Raw genomic sequence first — 14460 nt, forward strand, 5'->3', positions numbered from 1 at the left:
TAATGAAAATAGCTCTGAAGAAGAAATCAAGAAAATAATACCATTTACAACACTCATACAAAAAAAGAAATATATATAAATATAACCAGAGAGACAAAAGATTTTATAAAGAAAACTACAGAACACTACTATAAGAAACCAAGAGAGACCTTCCTAAGTGAAAGAATATACCATGCTCATGAACAGGAAGGCTGAATCTTGTGAAAATGTCAATACTCCTCAAAGAAATCTATAAATACAGTATAATTATAAGTCACATCCCAACTTTATTCTTCAAGAAATGGAAAACCTAATTACTTACTTCACACAGAGAGGGAAGACAGCCAGGATAAGACAAGAACTGCTTAGGAAGAAGAATAAAGCAAAAGATGTCGCGCTACCTGATCTCAGGACCACAGTAGTTGAAACAGCCTGGTATTGGTAGAAGGAAAGATACATAGGTCAATGGAACAGAATGGATAACACAGAAATAAATTCATCCTCTTACAGACAACTAGTTTTTGACCAATGGCCCCGAAATTAAATGGGCAAGAGAATCTCCTCAACAAATACTTCTGGCAAAATTGGATATCTATCTGTAGAAGAAGGAAGCAGGATCTGTCATTCCTCAACCCATGTACAAAAAACAAATACAAAATGGATCAAAGATCTAAATGTAAATTACAGAACATTAAAGATCATCAATGAGAAAAAAAGACAAATTTAAAGGCCCTATTGTAGGGCATAGACACATTATGAAATATAATGGAGGAAACACAGTAGATGGCAATATAGATGACTGGGGGGATCTATTAAAAATGAAATACTTCTAGGCATCAAAAGATTTCATAAAAAGTGAAAAAACATACAGAATGGGAAATATTTTTGACAACATAACAAAGGATTAATATGGTAAATAACAATTGAAAAGTGGTCAAAGGATAAATCAGACAGTTCACCAAAGATGACACTTAAAGGCCAACAAACATGAAGAAATTCTTGTCTATCACTAACTACCCAGGAGACACAAAGAAAATCAGTGATGAGATGTCACCTTACACCAGCATGGAGAGCAAAGTTAAAAAACAAACAAACCACCGAAAATAACAAAAGCTGGAGAGGCTGTGGAGAGTTTGGAACCATAACACACTGTTGATGGGCCTGAACTATGAACAACCCCTGTGGAAACTGACGTGGCACGACAGCAAACAACTAGGAATAGAAATCCTTCAAATCTAGCAATTCCTCTCCTGGGTACATACCCTAAAGAAATAAGAACCAGAATGCAAAATCAACCTATGCAAATCCATATTCACTGCACGCAAGAGCTGTTCACAAGAGCAAGAAGATGGAAACAAGCTAACTGTCCATCAGTATAAGACTAGACAAAGAACCTCTAGTACATAAGTGCAATTTAATACTATACATGGACAAAAAACGATGATGATACCACGAAGCACCTCATGATATAGATGGACCTGGAGAACATGCTACTGAGTAATATTAGTCAATCACAAAAGGACAAATGTTATATGAGATCATTGGTATTAAGGGGTGGGGGCATAGGTAAAGACTCTTACCAAAGGGAACAGATTTGGATGGATGCCAAGTGGGGGAGGGCAAAGGGTTGGGCTAGACTCTTGGTGACTAGATGACTAGGCTCTTGATAATCTATTGGGTGAATAAGTATGGTGAGACGATACAGCCCTGACACACACCTTTCCTGATTTTAAACCACACAGTATTCCCTTGTTCAGGTCACATGTACAGCTTCTGCATGGGCACAATTAAGTGTTCTAAAATTGCCATTCTTCAGGCTGTCCATAGTATCTTATGATCCATTCAGTCAAATGCCTTGGTATAGTCAATGAAACACAAATAAACATCTTTCTGGTATTTTCTACTTTTAGCTATGATCTATCTGACAACAGCTATGAACCCCCTTGTTCCACACCCTCTTGTGAATCTGGCCTGAATATTGGGCATCTCTCTTCTGATGTACTGCTTCAAATTTGTTGGATGATCTTCAGCAAAATTTTTCTGTCATGTGCTAGGAATGAATGATATTGTTCTGTTTTTGGCTGGTTTTGGCTAATGCTTTTGGTATAGCTTGTAATTTTCCCTTCTGTATCGGTTCTTGATCATGTGCTACTTCTAGAAATGGTCGAATATTGACTTGTTCTTTTTGGTACAGTGACTGTGTATTTCCCCCCCCTTCTTTGGATGCTTCCTGTATCATTCAATATTTTCCCCATAGAATAGTTTCAAGATTGCAACTCAAGGTTTTAATTTTTTTCTTTCGTTCTTTCAGTTTAAGATTCATATGCCAAACCTGTCCTTCCGTTTTTGGTTTACCAATTCTAGATCTTTGCACATTTTGTTATAATATTTTACTTTGTCTTCTTAAGTTGTTGACATTTTCTGTTCAGATCTTTGATTTTATCATTTCTTCCATTTGCCTTAGCTACTCTATGCTTAAGAGCAAGTTTCAGGGTCTCTTCTGACCTCCATTTTGATCTTTTTTTTTTTCCTTACCTGTCTTTTTTAAAAAAATATTTTATTAGGGGCTCATACAACTCTTATCACAATCCATGCATATACATACATCAATTGTATAAAGCACATCTGCACATTCTTACCTGTCTTTTTATGATCATTTGCTTTCTTCGTGGATGACCTTGATGTCAGCCCACAGCTCATCATGTCTTTTGTCACTAGTGTTCAATACATCAAATCTGTTTTTGAAATTCAGGTGGGATATAGTCAAGGTCATCTTTTGGCTCTCATGGAATTGTATTGATTTTTTTCAGCTTCATTCTGAACTGATATATGAGCTTGTATATGATATGTTTCACTGTTGGCCCATGGCCTTATGTTAGCTACTGATACTGAGCTTCCTATTGTCCCTTCCCACGGAAGTAGTCAACCTAATTTCTGTGGATTCCATCCAGAGAAGTCCGTGTATATAGTCATGATTTGTGTTGTTGAAAATGGCATTTTCAATTAAGAAGTCTTTATCTTTCCCTAGCTTTTTACAGTAGCTGTCTCATATGATACTTGTTATTTTATGGCTGACTAAATTAATTCAGCATATGGACCCTAGAATCATTCTTATTTTCACCATTGTAGTTTAGAGATTAGCAACTTGCCTGATACGTTGTTGTCATTTTTATCCAGTCTGTAGGTACTCCCTTTATTCTTTTGTGAAGACTTTTAAAAGGCATAACTCTTTAATCTGATAGTGTATTTGTGCCTTGTATCAGGAACTCTATTTTTCTCTCTGATGATCTTTATAGTTTTAGGTTTTGAATGCATCTTGTTAGTATTTTTATATGGTGAGAGATAGGGATCCTGTTCCATCTTTTGTGGCAATGGACTTCTAGTTTTGCCAGCACCATTTCTTAGAAGAACTATCTCTTCCTTGTTTAATGGGTTTGGGACCTTTGTTAAATATCAGCTGTCCATAAGTGGATAGATATGTTTCTGGGTTCTTAGTTCTATTTGGTTGACTTATATGTCCATTGCTGTCGCAAATATTGGGCTGTCTCGATAGTAGATTTTGTGTCTCTTTAGTAAGTTTTGAGTTTGGGGCTTGTGGTGCCCCCTGCTTTATTCTTAGTAATGTTATGCTTCTCTGGGGTCTCTTTCCTTCTGATTTAAAATGGGTGATTCATTTTGTTCAACCTCTTTAAAGAAGGATTATGTAATTTGGAGTGAAGTTGCATTGTACCTGTACATTTGTTTGGGCAGTAGTAACATTTTTACAATATTAAATCCTCCTATCCATGAACAAAATACATTCTTCCATTTATTTAGACCTCATTTTTCTTGTAACGGTGCTTTCTTTGTAAAGGTCTTTTGTTTCTCTGGTTAGATTTATTTCTACGTAGTTCTATTTTTGGAGTAGTTATTATAAATGGTATTACCTCCCTCTGCATTAGTTTTAGAGTCTCTTTACTTTTGTGGTTTTAAAAATAAATAAATCATTCTATTTGGAGGCTCTTACAGCTCTTATAACAATCCATACAATCATTGTGTCCAGCACATTTGAACATATGTTACCAATATAATTTTCAAAACATTTTCTTTCTACTTCAGTCCTTGGTATCAGCTCCTCATTTTTTTTTCCTCCTCCACTCTCCCCCACTCTCCCACTCTCATGAACCTGGATAAATTATAAATTATTTTTATTTTCATATCTTAAACCGTCTTCTGTCTCCCTTCACCCATGTTTCTGTTGTTTGTCACCCTGTGTGTGTTATATGTCAATCATTGTGATTGGTTCTGCCTTTCTCCTCCCCCACCCCCGACCTTTCCCCTACCTTCATGGTATTGTTACTTTCATTATTGTTCCTGAGGGGTTTATCTGTCCTGTGTTCTGTGTGTCAAGAGCCCTTATCTGTACTAGTGTACATGCTTTGGTCTAGCCAGATTTGTAAAGTAGAACTGGGGCCATGATAATGGGTAGGTGGGTAAGGGGTAGGAAGTATTAAAGAACTAGAGGGCTGTTGTATGTTTCCTCAGTGCTATACCGCACCCTGGATGACTCATCCCTTCCTGTGACCTTTCTGTGAGGGCATGTCCAATTGTCTACAGATGGGTTTGGGGTCTCCACTCCTTCCCCGCACATTCTCATTGATATGATTATTTGTTTGGGGCCTGCTACCTGGTTAACACCTCATGATCACACAGGCTGGTGTGCTTCTTCCACGTGGACTTTATTGCTTACCAGCTAGCTGGTCGCTTGTTTATCTTCAAGCCTTTAAGACCCCAGATGCTATATCTTTTCATAGCCGGGCACCATCCACTTTTTTTTTTTAACCACATTTGCTTACACACCTATTTTTTCTTCAGCGATCATGTCGGGAAGGTGAGCATCACAGAATGCCAGGTTATTAGAACAAAGTGTTCTTGTGTTGAGGGAATACTTGAGTAAAGGTCCAGTGTCCGTCGGCTACCTTAATACTTAACATTTAAATATATATACATAGACCTATATCCCTATCATTATATATAATTATATTTACATATGTGTGTACTTGTATGTATACCTCTATAAATGTCTTTTGCTTACTCGTTCTTTCATCTTTTTCCTTTTACTTTCCTCCTGTTCCACTATCATATTTGACCTTCATTCGGTCTCTTTGTTAGTGTGGAGGAATTTGACTAGTATATGTATGTCAACCTTGTACCCTGCCACTTTTCTGAATTATTCTGTTCCAGTAATTTTCTTGTTGAGTTCGTAAGGTTTCCTATGTATAGAATTATATAATTTGCAAGTAGTTTAAATTTTCTGTATATAGATATCCAATTTTGCCAGCACAATATGTTGAGGAGATTGTTTCTTCCACACTGAATGAATTCTGACCTCTTCTCTATGTGTCTTTTGTGGAACCAGTACCAGGCTGTTTTGATTGCTGCAACCTGTATAGTATGTCTTAAGACAGAGTAGGAAGCATGCTACTTTGTTCTTCTTCAGTATTGCTTTGGCCCCTCAGAACCTCTTTCCTTTCCACATAAAATTGATCATTGGATTTTCCATTCCAGTCATAAATATTGTTGGTATTTGGAACAAGATGGCAGTGTAGCTGTAGCTGGCTTTGGGTAATATTGATGTTTTCACAGTATTAAATCTTCCAATTTATGAGCAGAGATTCTTTCATTTATGTTGGTATCTTTTGGGCACTTGTATTAATATTTTATAATTTAACAATTCTGGTTAGGTTTATTCTTAGATATTGTAACATTTTTGGGTTTTTGGTAGATAGTTTTGGTTTCAGATTTTCAGATTTTTGTATGTGTCTTGATTGTATACTATGTATACTATGATAATCCTATGTATACTATAATAATCCTATGTATACTATGATAATCCTATATATACTATGTATACTATGATAATCCTGAATTATTTTAGTAGATCTGAAGCTTTCTTGTGGAATCTTATGTGAACAAATACACCTCACTGCAGAAAAACCAACAGATGTGTTTTCCCATTTTTTAGCCATTTATCTAATTTTGCTCTTTGGCACTTATCTTCTTTTTAAAGTTTTTAATAAATCATCTTATTGGGGACTCTTACAGCTGTTATAACTATACATACATCAATTGTATCAAGCACATTTGTACATATGTTGCCATCATCTTTTCCGAAACATTTTCTTTCTACTTGAGCCCTTGGTATCAGCTCCTCTTTATCCCCCTCACTCCCCCACCCTCCCACCCGCATGAACCCTTGATAATTTATAAATTATTTTTATTTTCATATTTTACACCTTCTGCTGTCTCCCTTTACCCACATTTCTGTTGTTCATCCCCGGGAAGGGGGTTGTTGTACATTGATCATTGTGATCAGTTCCCCTTTTCTCTCTCTTCTCCCCACCACCCTCCCCTGCCCTCATGGTATTGCCACTCTCATTATTGATCCTGAGGGTTTTATCTGTCTTGGATTCTGTGTGTTGAGAGCTCTTATCTGTACACTCTGGTCTAACCAGATTTGCAAGGTAGAACTGGAGCCATGATAGTGTATGTGTGGGCGAGGAAGCATTAAAGAATTAAAGGAATGTTGTGTGTTTCATTGGTGTTGTACTGCACCCTGGCAGGCTCATCCCTTCCTTGTGACCCTTCTGTGAGGGGATGTCCAGTTGTCTACAGATGGGCTTTGAGTCTCCATTCTGACCCCTTCATTTACATAGAAACAGCTGTTTATTTGGGGTCTTCTGATGCCTGATACCTGATCCTGTTGACCCCTCGTTATCACATGAGTTGATGTGCTTCTTCCATGTGGGACACTTATTTTCTAAGGTGATGTGTTGTTCCCTAAGTATAGGCCCTTCGTATGAAGGTAACATTAAGGAGCAGCATTAAATCATGACAGGTCAGTCTTGGGGAAGACAATGACACAATCAAATCCACTGCACTAAGTTGTTCACAAAGTGAACGTTGTAATGCTAGTCAGAATGCTTGGTTGCAAACAACAACAAAAATCTTCTCTGATTGACATGAGTCAAAAATTAATTTAGTAGGAAAATGTTGTATAACTCATATAATCAGAGGGAAGGCTGGAGCACTAGGTAATTGGGATGCATAAAATAGAGGCAACATAGCCAATATCTTGCTGATGCTGCCCCCCCCCACTGATACTTGTCTACATGCTGCTGGGCTCTCAACCCCACCCAAGTCACTGAAGATGACTTTCACTCTCTGGCAGGTTTTTTGGATCATCTGACTGCCTGCGCCACGGTAGGTTGCTGGTTTCCCCATTGCTAAGGGTACAGAGAGACATTTATGCCCTTTTTGTTTTCTTGAGTAAATGAAAGTCCTGAGATTCCCCCCTCCCACACCTGCCTGAAAATAGACAGGATGTTAGAAAACTGGGGAACCAGAATGACGATATGGGAACCACTTAGGTATTCTGTTGTAGGACTGCCAAGATATTAGGTGGGCTGGAGCCAAATGGTGTCAGCCATGTTCAGAAGCGAACACCCTCTCCTTGTAGCCATGCACAGACAGGGTGGTTTTCTTCCAAACTGGAGAACAGCTCTTCCAGATTTCATGATCATTTGGTAGAATATCTAACCGCCAGAAGAACTGCTGCGTCTTTACAAAAAACACACTGAATAACAAAATAGAAATAGTTTTGATTTGAGAAGTCCAGATGCAGAAGTAGCAAGCCTAGCTAGCTGTGGGGACTTGGGCTGGTTGCTCCTTCATCTGCCAACTATGCAGATTCTCTATTTGTCATTGTCCAAGAGAGAAGGGGGATAGTGAGACGTTAGAGGATGTGTTTTTCTCCGAAGCGCTTACAGTGTAGGGAAGCTACCGCTGTGAGAGCTCTGAGAAGGTCCCTATAAGTGCAGGGAATGTGCAAAGGAGTGGAAAATATAAACACATCTTTTTTCTTGACTTCCTTTTTCTGGAACATATCTTTCTGCTTGCGAATGTTGGGGTTGAGTCCAGAGACCATCAGAAAGATTCCAAGGAAAGAGTTGTTACTACTGTGGCAGTTGTTCAATTCCTAGACACCAGTCACAGATCCAAAATTGAGCTGTGCAGAAGAACTCTAGGAGGTTAACCATTTTAGAGTTTTAAGCCTTAGCTTTTAGCGCTGTCAGCCTTAGAAACTGGAAACCAAGGCTTGAGAAAAAGATACTCTACTTTTGGATTAATATGAATTTAGGTGTATGCATCACCTCAGAATAAGAAAGGTACAATTTAGAACCTCAGGAAGTTAAACTTATATGATCTCTAGGCTATTGCAGTTTTTATAGTGAGATACTTCTCCTTGGCTTCTAGATTGTCAGCTATTTATAAGAATCTGTTGAGGATTGTCAATAAAGCCATAGAGGAGGGATTTACAAGATCCAGCAGGTGGTAATCAGACTCTTTAGATGAACAGAGAGCAAGAATATACCTTCCAGGAATGCAAAATATGAATCAACCGACCAAATTATTATTTTTGGGTAGCTTTCATATCAGACACTGGAATCTTAGTTTTCCCTGGAGCACATCCTAAAAAGAGAAGATCAGATCTCTGCTTTATATGAAAGGAGAGAGGTTAGCATTCCCCTTGACAAGGATGGACGAGGCCTTTACGCCTTACAACACGCATACGGTTAAGGCATTGCCACCTACTTTGTGGCATCTAACCATGTTTTTTTTAAAAGCAGTGCAAATGGCTCAGTGCAACTCACTCCCGTGAGACAGTTGTGAGACACTGGCAGTCCTTCAAGTCTTCAGGGCCGGCGGGTTGTCCTCCGTGGAGCAATTCAGGCTATCTGGACACAGGCAGCAAACAGCAAGCAGGTCACCAACAGTCAGCCAGATGACAGGGTCTGACAGTCCCCAGCTCAAGAGATGTACCTTCCAGTAGCGTGCAAAGCAGGTCTTGAAGGAATCTCAAGTTACAGTGCCACAGTCCAGGAGTTAGATGTCCCACAGGTAGTGTAGCTTGCAAATGGAGGCACAGAGCAAGGCAGTCATACACTCGCCTGATGATCAAAGAGCAAGAGAGTGAGAGGTGAGGCTTGCTGAGCTACTTATCTCTCTGCCCTTCAACCAATCTCACCATATGTCCATTGGCCATGTTGGCACAACAAACCTTCGTATCACACAGGGCTATAATTAAATAAGAATCCCTAATTCATTCATCTATCTGTGATTTACATATGTCTCTTGTTCACTTGAGAGATATCATTATTATTTTATGCTAGAGAACATTATCAATCACCCTCCTTGGAATAAAGTAATTCTATTGATAATGTCATTTATTTAGTCAATGGCATAGAATATAAAATACTGCTGAGAAAAAGAAATTATACAAGTATAGGCCAACTTTCGACTGCAATACATTAATTTTTGACATGTACAGATTAAGTTCTTAAGCAACTAGACAATATTTACACAAACAATGGGAGTTGGTGATAGGGAAAAAAATTTAAGAACATTCCTTCACAAAGCAGAGCCATGCCTACCATATTATAGTGCGTGTCATAATAAAGGAAGGAGGATATCGAGTTAGTAAATATATGGTAGTCCACCTTGCAGGGCTGGATAGGGCAGAGGTTGTACACTGGTACATATGAGGGCTGGAGGCACAGGGAATCCAGGGTGGATGATACCTTCAGGACCAAGGGTGTGAGGGGCGATGCTGGGAGAGTGTAGGGTGAGTGGTTTGGAAAGGGGGAACTGATTACAGGGATCCACATGTGACCTCCTCCCTGGGAGAGGGACGGCAGAGAAGTAGGGGAAGGGAGACTCCGGATAGAGCAAGATATGACAAAATAACGATGTATAAATTACAAAGGGCACATGAGGGAGGGGGAAGCGGGGAGGGAGGGGCAAAAAAAAGAGGACCTGATGCAAAGGGCTTAAGTGGAGAGCAAATGCTTTGAGAATGATTGGGGCGGGGAATATACAGATGTGCTTTATACAATTGATGTATGTTTATGTATGGACTGTGATAATAGTAGTATGAGCCCCTAATAAACGTTTAATATATATATATATATATATATATATGGTAGTCCTGAACCACCATGCTTAAGCACCCTCAAAGCAAAAACTCTGAACCAAAGTCCACTAACCACCAAGTCCAAACCTTAGGCTAGCAATCATCTATTTCTCCTCACAATAATCCATCGCACACAGCCTGGACCACCAAGGGCTTCCTGGAAATTAGGTCAAAAGTGTTCAATTAGGAACACAGAATGAGGCATATTCTCTCCTTGGGTTCTATAAGTATTTTTAAATATTTCCCCCAATGGGAGGTTGTTCCTCCCAGCTTCCCTACCAACAGAAATGGAATCACTTTCTCTGAGACATATATGCTTCCCTGTCCCCATCTTGACTTGAATTTTGGATAAGATGTGCTTATCATTATTAAAGGCGGGTCCATTGATTTGGGGTGACCTTAACACAGGTTTTATAGCAGTAACTGGTCTTCTCCCCATTCCCTATCTCCAAAAACTGACTCCAGTTGAGGTGAGGTCACCCCTGTGAATATGGTTTTTAAGATGTACATACTAAGGGGTAATATATGGAAGAACTCCATTTGAAAGGGTATGCATTTCAATCAAGTTGCTCAGCACTCTGGAGAAGCTCTGATGAACAAAGCATTTGCTACTAATATAAGGTGACCGGATTTTAACATTGGTAAAGCGGGACGCCAGTGGGACACCATTGATAAAACTCATATCCTGGTGAAATAGCCACATGGCAGCTGAAAACCGTATACCCTAGCTTGTCGTGCTTTCTTTCCAAAAATTGGGACTTTTAAAAAATGCTGCGGGACGCCGGACAAATTGTTAAAAATTGGGACTGTCCTGCCGAAAGCCGGACGTCTGGTCACCTTAAATAGGATTTTAATATTAGTAATCTGTTAATATTATATCTGCTAGTTAATTATTTCCAGCACAGAAATGCTTGACTAACTTCAATCAGATTAAAGTAAAAGGCTGAGTTTACACGGAATCAAAGTTTACCTGGATGACCCTTATGAACCTCATAGGTGAAAAATATCACCCTCATTCTAGTAAATGGTGACCAATTATGATAATTCTGATGCCTAATATTTATCAAGTAATTTTTATGTATCAGGCACTGTTCTAAGAACCTTACATGAATTAACATATTAATTACTCATAAGAACACTAAGAAGTAAGTCATATTCTTATCGCCCTTTTATAAGATGATAAAAGTGAGACACAGAAAAGTTTTCATTAGTATCTCCAAAGTTGAACAGCCAGTAAAAGGGATAAAGGGAGATGAAAATACAAGTTGTTGCGTCGGCCACACCCACCGCCACTCTCGCAAGGAGGGGCCGAGAGGACCGCAGCTGCCGCTGAGGGCTCCTGGAAAGTCGCACACCCAGTTCCCTTCCCTCACAAATCAAATTCAGAGCAGATCCGAGTTACTTACAGCCGAATTTAGGACCCTGCAAGGAGCACGCGCGCAGACGCAAAGGGCCACGGGTAAAATCTTTTGGAATCTTTCGAGCTCTTTGACCCCCTGGCCGGGCCTTCTCAACCCGACGGGGGCAGTACTAAGATATGACAAAATAATAATTTATAAATTATCAAGGGCTCCTGAGGGAGGGGGAGCGGGGAGGGAGGGGAAAAAAAGAGGACCTGATGCAAAGGGCTTAAGTGAAGAGCAAATGCTTTGAAAATGATGAGGGCAAAGAATGTACAGATGTGCTTTATACAATTGATGTATGTATGGATTGTGATAAGTGTTGTATGAGTCTCTAAAAAATGTTTTAAAAAATAAAATAAAATACAAGTTGTCAGGCTAAAAACACCATATTTTTACACAACTGGGAACATTTTGTTCTCAATGTCCAAACTCATTTCCAAAGGCCAGATGAGAGCTGCAGCATTGTGAGCATGGAGTCTGCTCCTGCTTCTACCCTCTTTGGCCACACCAAGAGACTTTGTGCTCATGCTCCACTGTCCAGTCACCCAACAGCACAACCAAGGTGGGGTGTTCTACAGTCTCAGGAGCATTTGCTATCATATCAACTCCGAATCATTGTGAATCATGTGTTTTAGGGCAGAACTGGACTCTTTAGGGTTTCCAGTGGCTGATGTTTCAGAAGTAGATCAGCAGACCATTCTTCTGCGGGATCTCTGAGTGAATTTTCACCACTAAATTTTTTTCTTAAAAAAAAATCATTTTATTTGAGGCTCGTACTACTCTTATCACAATCCATCCATCCATCCATCCATCCATCCATCCATCCATCCATCCATCCATCCATCGTATCAAGCACATTTGTACATTTGTTGCTATCATCATTTTCAAAACATTTTCTTTCTACTTGAGCCCTTGGTATTAGCTTCTCATTTTTCCCCTCCCTCACCCACCCTCTCTCCCTCATGAGCCCTTGGTAATTTATAAATTACTATTATTTGTCCATGTCTTACACAGACTGATGTCTCCCTTCATCCACTTTTCTGTTGTCAGTCCCCCCTAGATTATTGTGATCGGTTCCCCCTATGTCCCCCCACCTTCCCCTTCCCCTCCTGGTATTGCTAATCTCAGTATTGGTTCTGAAGGGTTTATCTGTCCTCGATTGCCTGTGTTTCAGTTCTTATCTGTACCCATGTACATGCTCTGGTCTAGCCAGATTTGTAAGGTAGAATTGGGGTCATGATAGTAGGGAAGAGGAAGCATTAAAAAACTAGAGGAAAGTTGAGTGTTTCATCATTGCTACATTGTACCCTGACTGGCTCGTTTCCTCACTGCAACCCTTCTGTAAGGGAATGTCTAGTTGCCTCCAGATGGGCTCTGGGTCTCCACTCCACACCCCCCCTCATTCACAATGATATGATTGTTTTGTTCTTTGATGCCTGATACCTGATCCTATTAATACCTCATGATCACACATGCTGGTTTGCTTCTTCCATGTGGACTTTATTACTTTTCAGCTAGATATCCACTTGTTTATTTTCAAGCCTTTAAGACTCCAGACGCTATCTCCTTTGATAGCCGGGCACCATCCGCTTTCTTCACCACATTTGGTTTGTACCCACTTTGTCTTCAGCAATCCTGTCAGGAAAGTGAGCATCATGGAATGCCAGGTTAATAAAAAAAAAGTGTTCTTGCATTGAGGGAGTACTTGAGTAGAGGTCTAATGTCCATCTGCTACCTTGATAGTAAACCTATAAATATATGGACATAAATCTATTTTCCCATTGTCATATATAAATATATTTACTTATGCACATGCCTGTATATAGACCTCTATAAATGCCCTTTGCCTCCTAGTTCTTTCCTCTATTTCCTTTTACTTTTCTCTTGTCCCACTATTATGTTCAGTCTTCCTTTGGGTTTCAGTAATTCCTCTCGGGGACATTGCCCTTGATCAAGCCCTACCAGGCCTCTGCACCCTCCTCGCCATCAATTTTAGAACATTTGTTGTTCCTGGTTTTTTTTTTTAACACCCAGTTCTTTCCCCCCCGCCTCCCCTCTCCCATGTCTTCCCAGAACCATCGAATCCATTGTTATTTTCTCCTCTGGATTGTTTATCCAGCCTACCTTATTTAGATAGACATGCAGAGATAATAATATGCACAAAAATAAGACAGGGCAAAACAAAGCAACAAAACAAAACAACAAAAACCAATGACACAAAAAGAAAAACCAATAAATAGTTCAAGGTCTGTTTGTTGACCTTTAGGAGTGTTTTCCAGTTGAGTCTGATACGGTGCCACACCCTGGCCCCAAAGTCTATTTTTGGTATTCCTTCGAGACTTCTTGCTCTGCTCCCCCTGCTCTTCTGTTGCACGCCCTTAGTGTTTCACCTCAGTGTGGTAGGGTCAGATCGGGCATAGTTCTTACACTGTGTTTCCAGTGTTGACCCTCAAAGTGCTATGGGTGAGTGAGGGACATTGTGTCTCGTCGTGAGGCTGGCCCTATGGTCCTCTCTGCATTGGCTGCTCTGGGCAGGAAATTGTCCTCAGGGCTTTGTGGGCCAGGATGTGTTCCACTCTCTCTTCCTCTTTCTTCATTTGCTCCTGTGTGCTCAGATCAGACATACCCCTGTCCCTGAGCTGTAGCTTTAGTGCTGGGCACGACAGATATTGTTGATGTCAGATGGATCTTGGGTTAAAGTAGAAAAATAACAGAAAGATGTTTACCTGTGTTTTATTGACTCTGCAAAGGCATTTGACTGTGTGAATCTAACAAACTATGGATAACATTGAGAAGAATGGGAATTCCAGAGCAGTCGATGTGCTTTTATGGAACCTGTACATGAACCAAGACATAGTCACTCAAGTAGACTAAGGGAATATTGCATGATTCAAAATAAGGAATGGTGTACGACCAAGTTATATCTTTTTACCGTATTTATTCAATCTGCATGCTGAGCAAATCTCAGGATCAGGAATATAGGAAATTGAAGGTATTTTAAGATTGGAAGAAGGCTTAGTATCAACACATGACATGCAGATGACACAACCTTGTTTCCTGAAATTG

The 14460-nt window shown here is 39.8% G+C and overlaps 1 non-coding gene across 1 annotated transcript; it reads left to right on the forward strand.

Annotated features, from left to right (window-relative positions):
- The first annotated feature begins 8514 nt into the window (after positions 1–8514).
- On the forward strand, positions 8515–8639 carry LOC142437912 (U6atac minor spliceosomal RNA). Its single transcript, XR_012782413.1, has one exon. It is a non-coding gene; the product is annotated as a U6atac minor spliceosomal RNA (small nuclear RNA).
- Positions 8640–14460: the final 5821 nt, after the last annotated feature.

This window comes from Tenrec ecaudatus, chromosome 1, assembly GCF_050624435.1.
Source record: "Tenrec ecaudatus isolate mTenEca1 chromosome 1, mTenEca1.hap1, whole genome shotgun sequence".
In the NCBI taxonomy this organism is placed as follows: domain Eukaryota; kingdom Metazoa; phylum Chordata; class Mammalia; order Afrosoricida; family Tenrecidae; genus Tenrec; species Tenrec ecaudatus.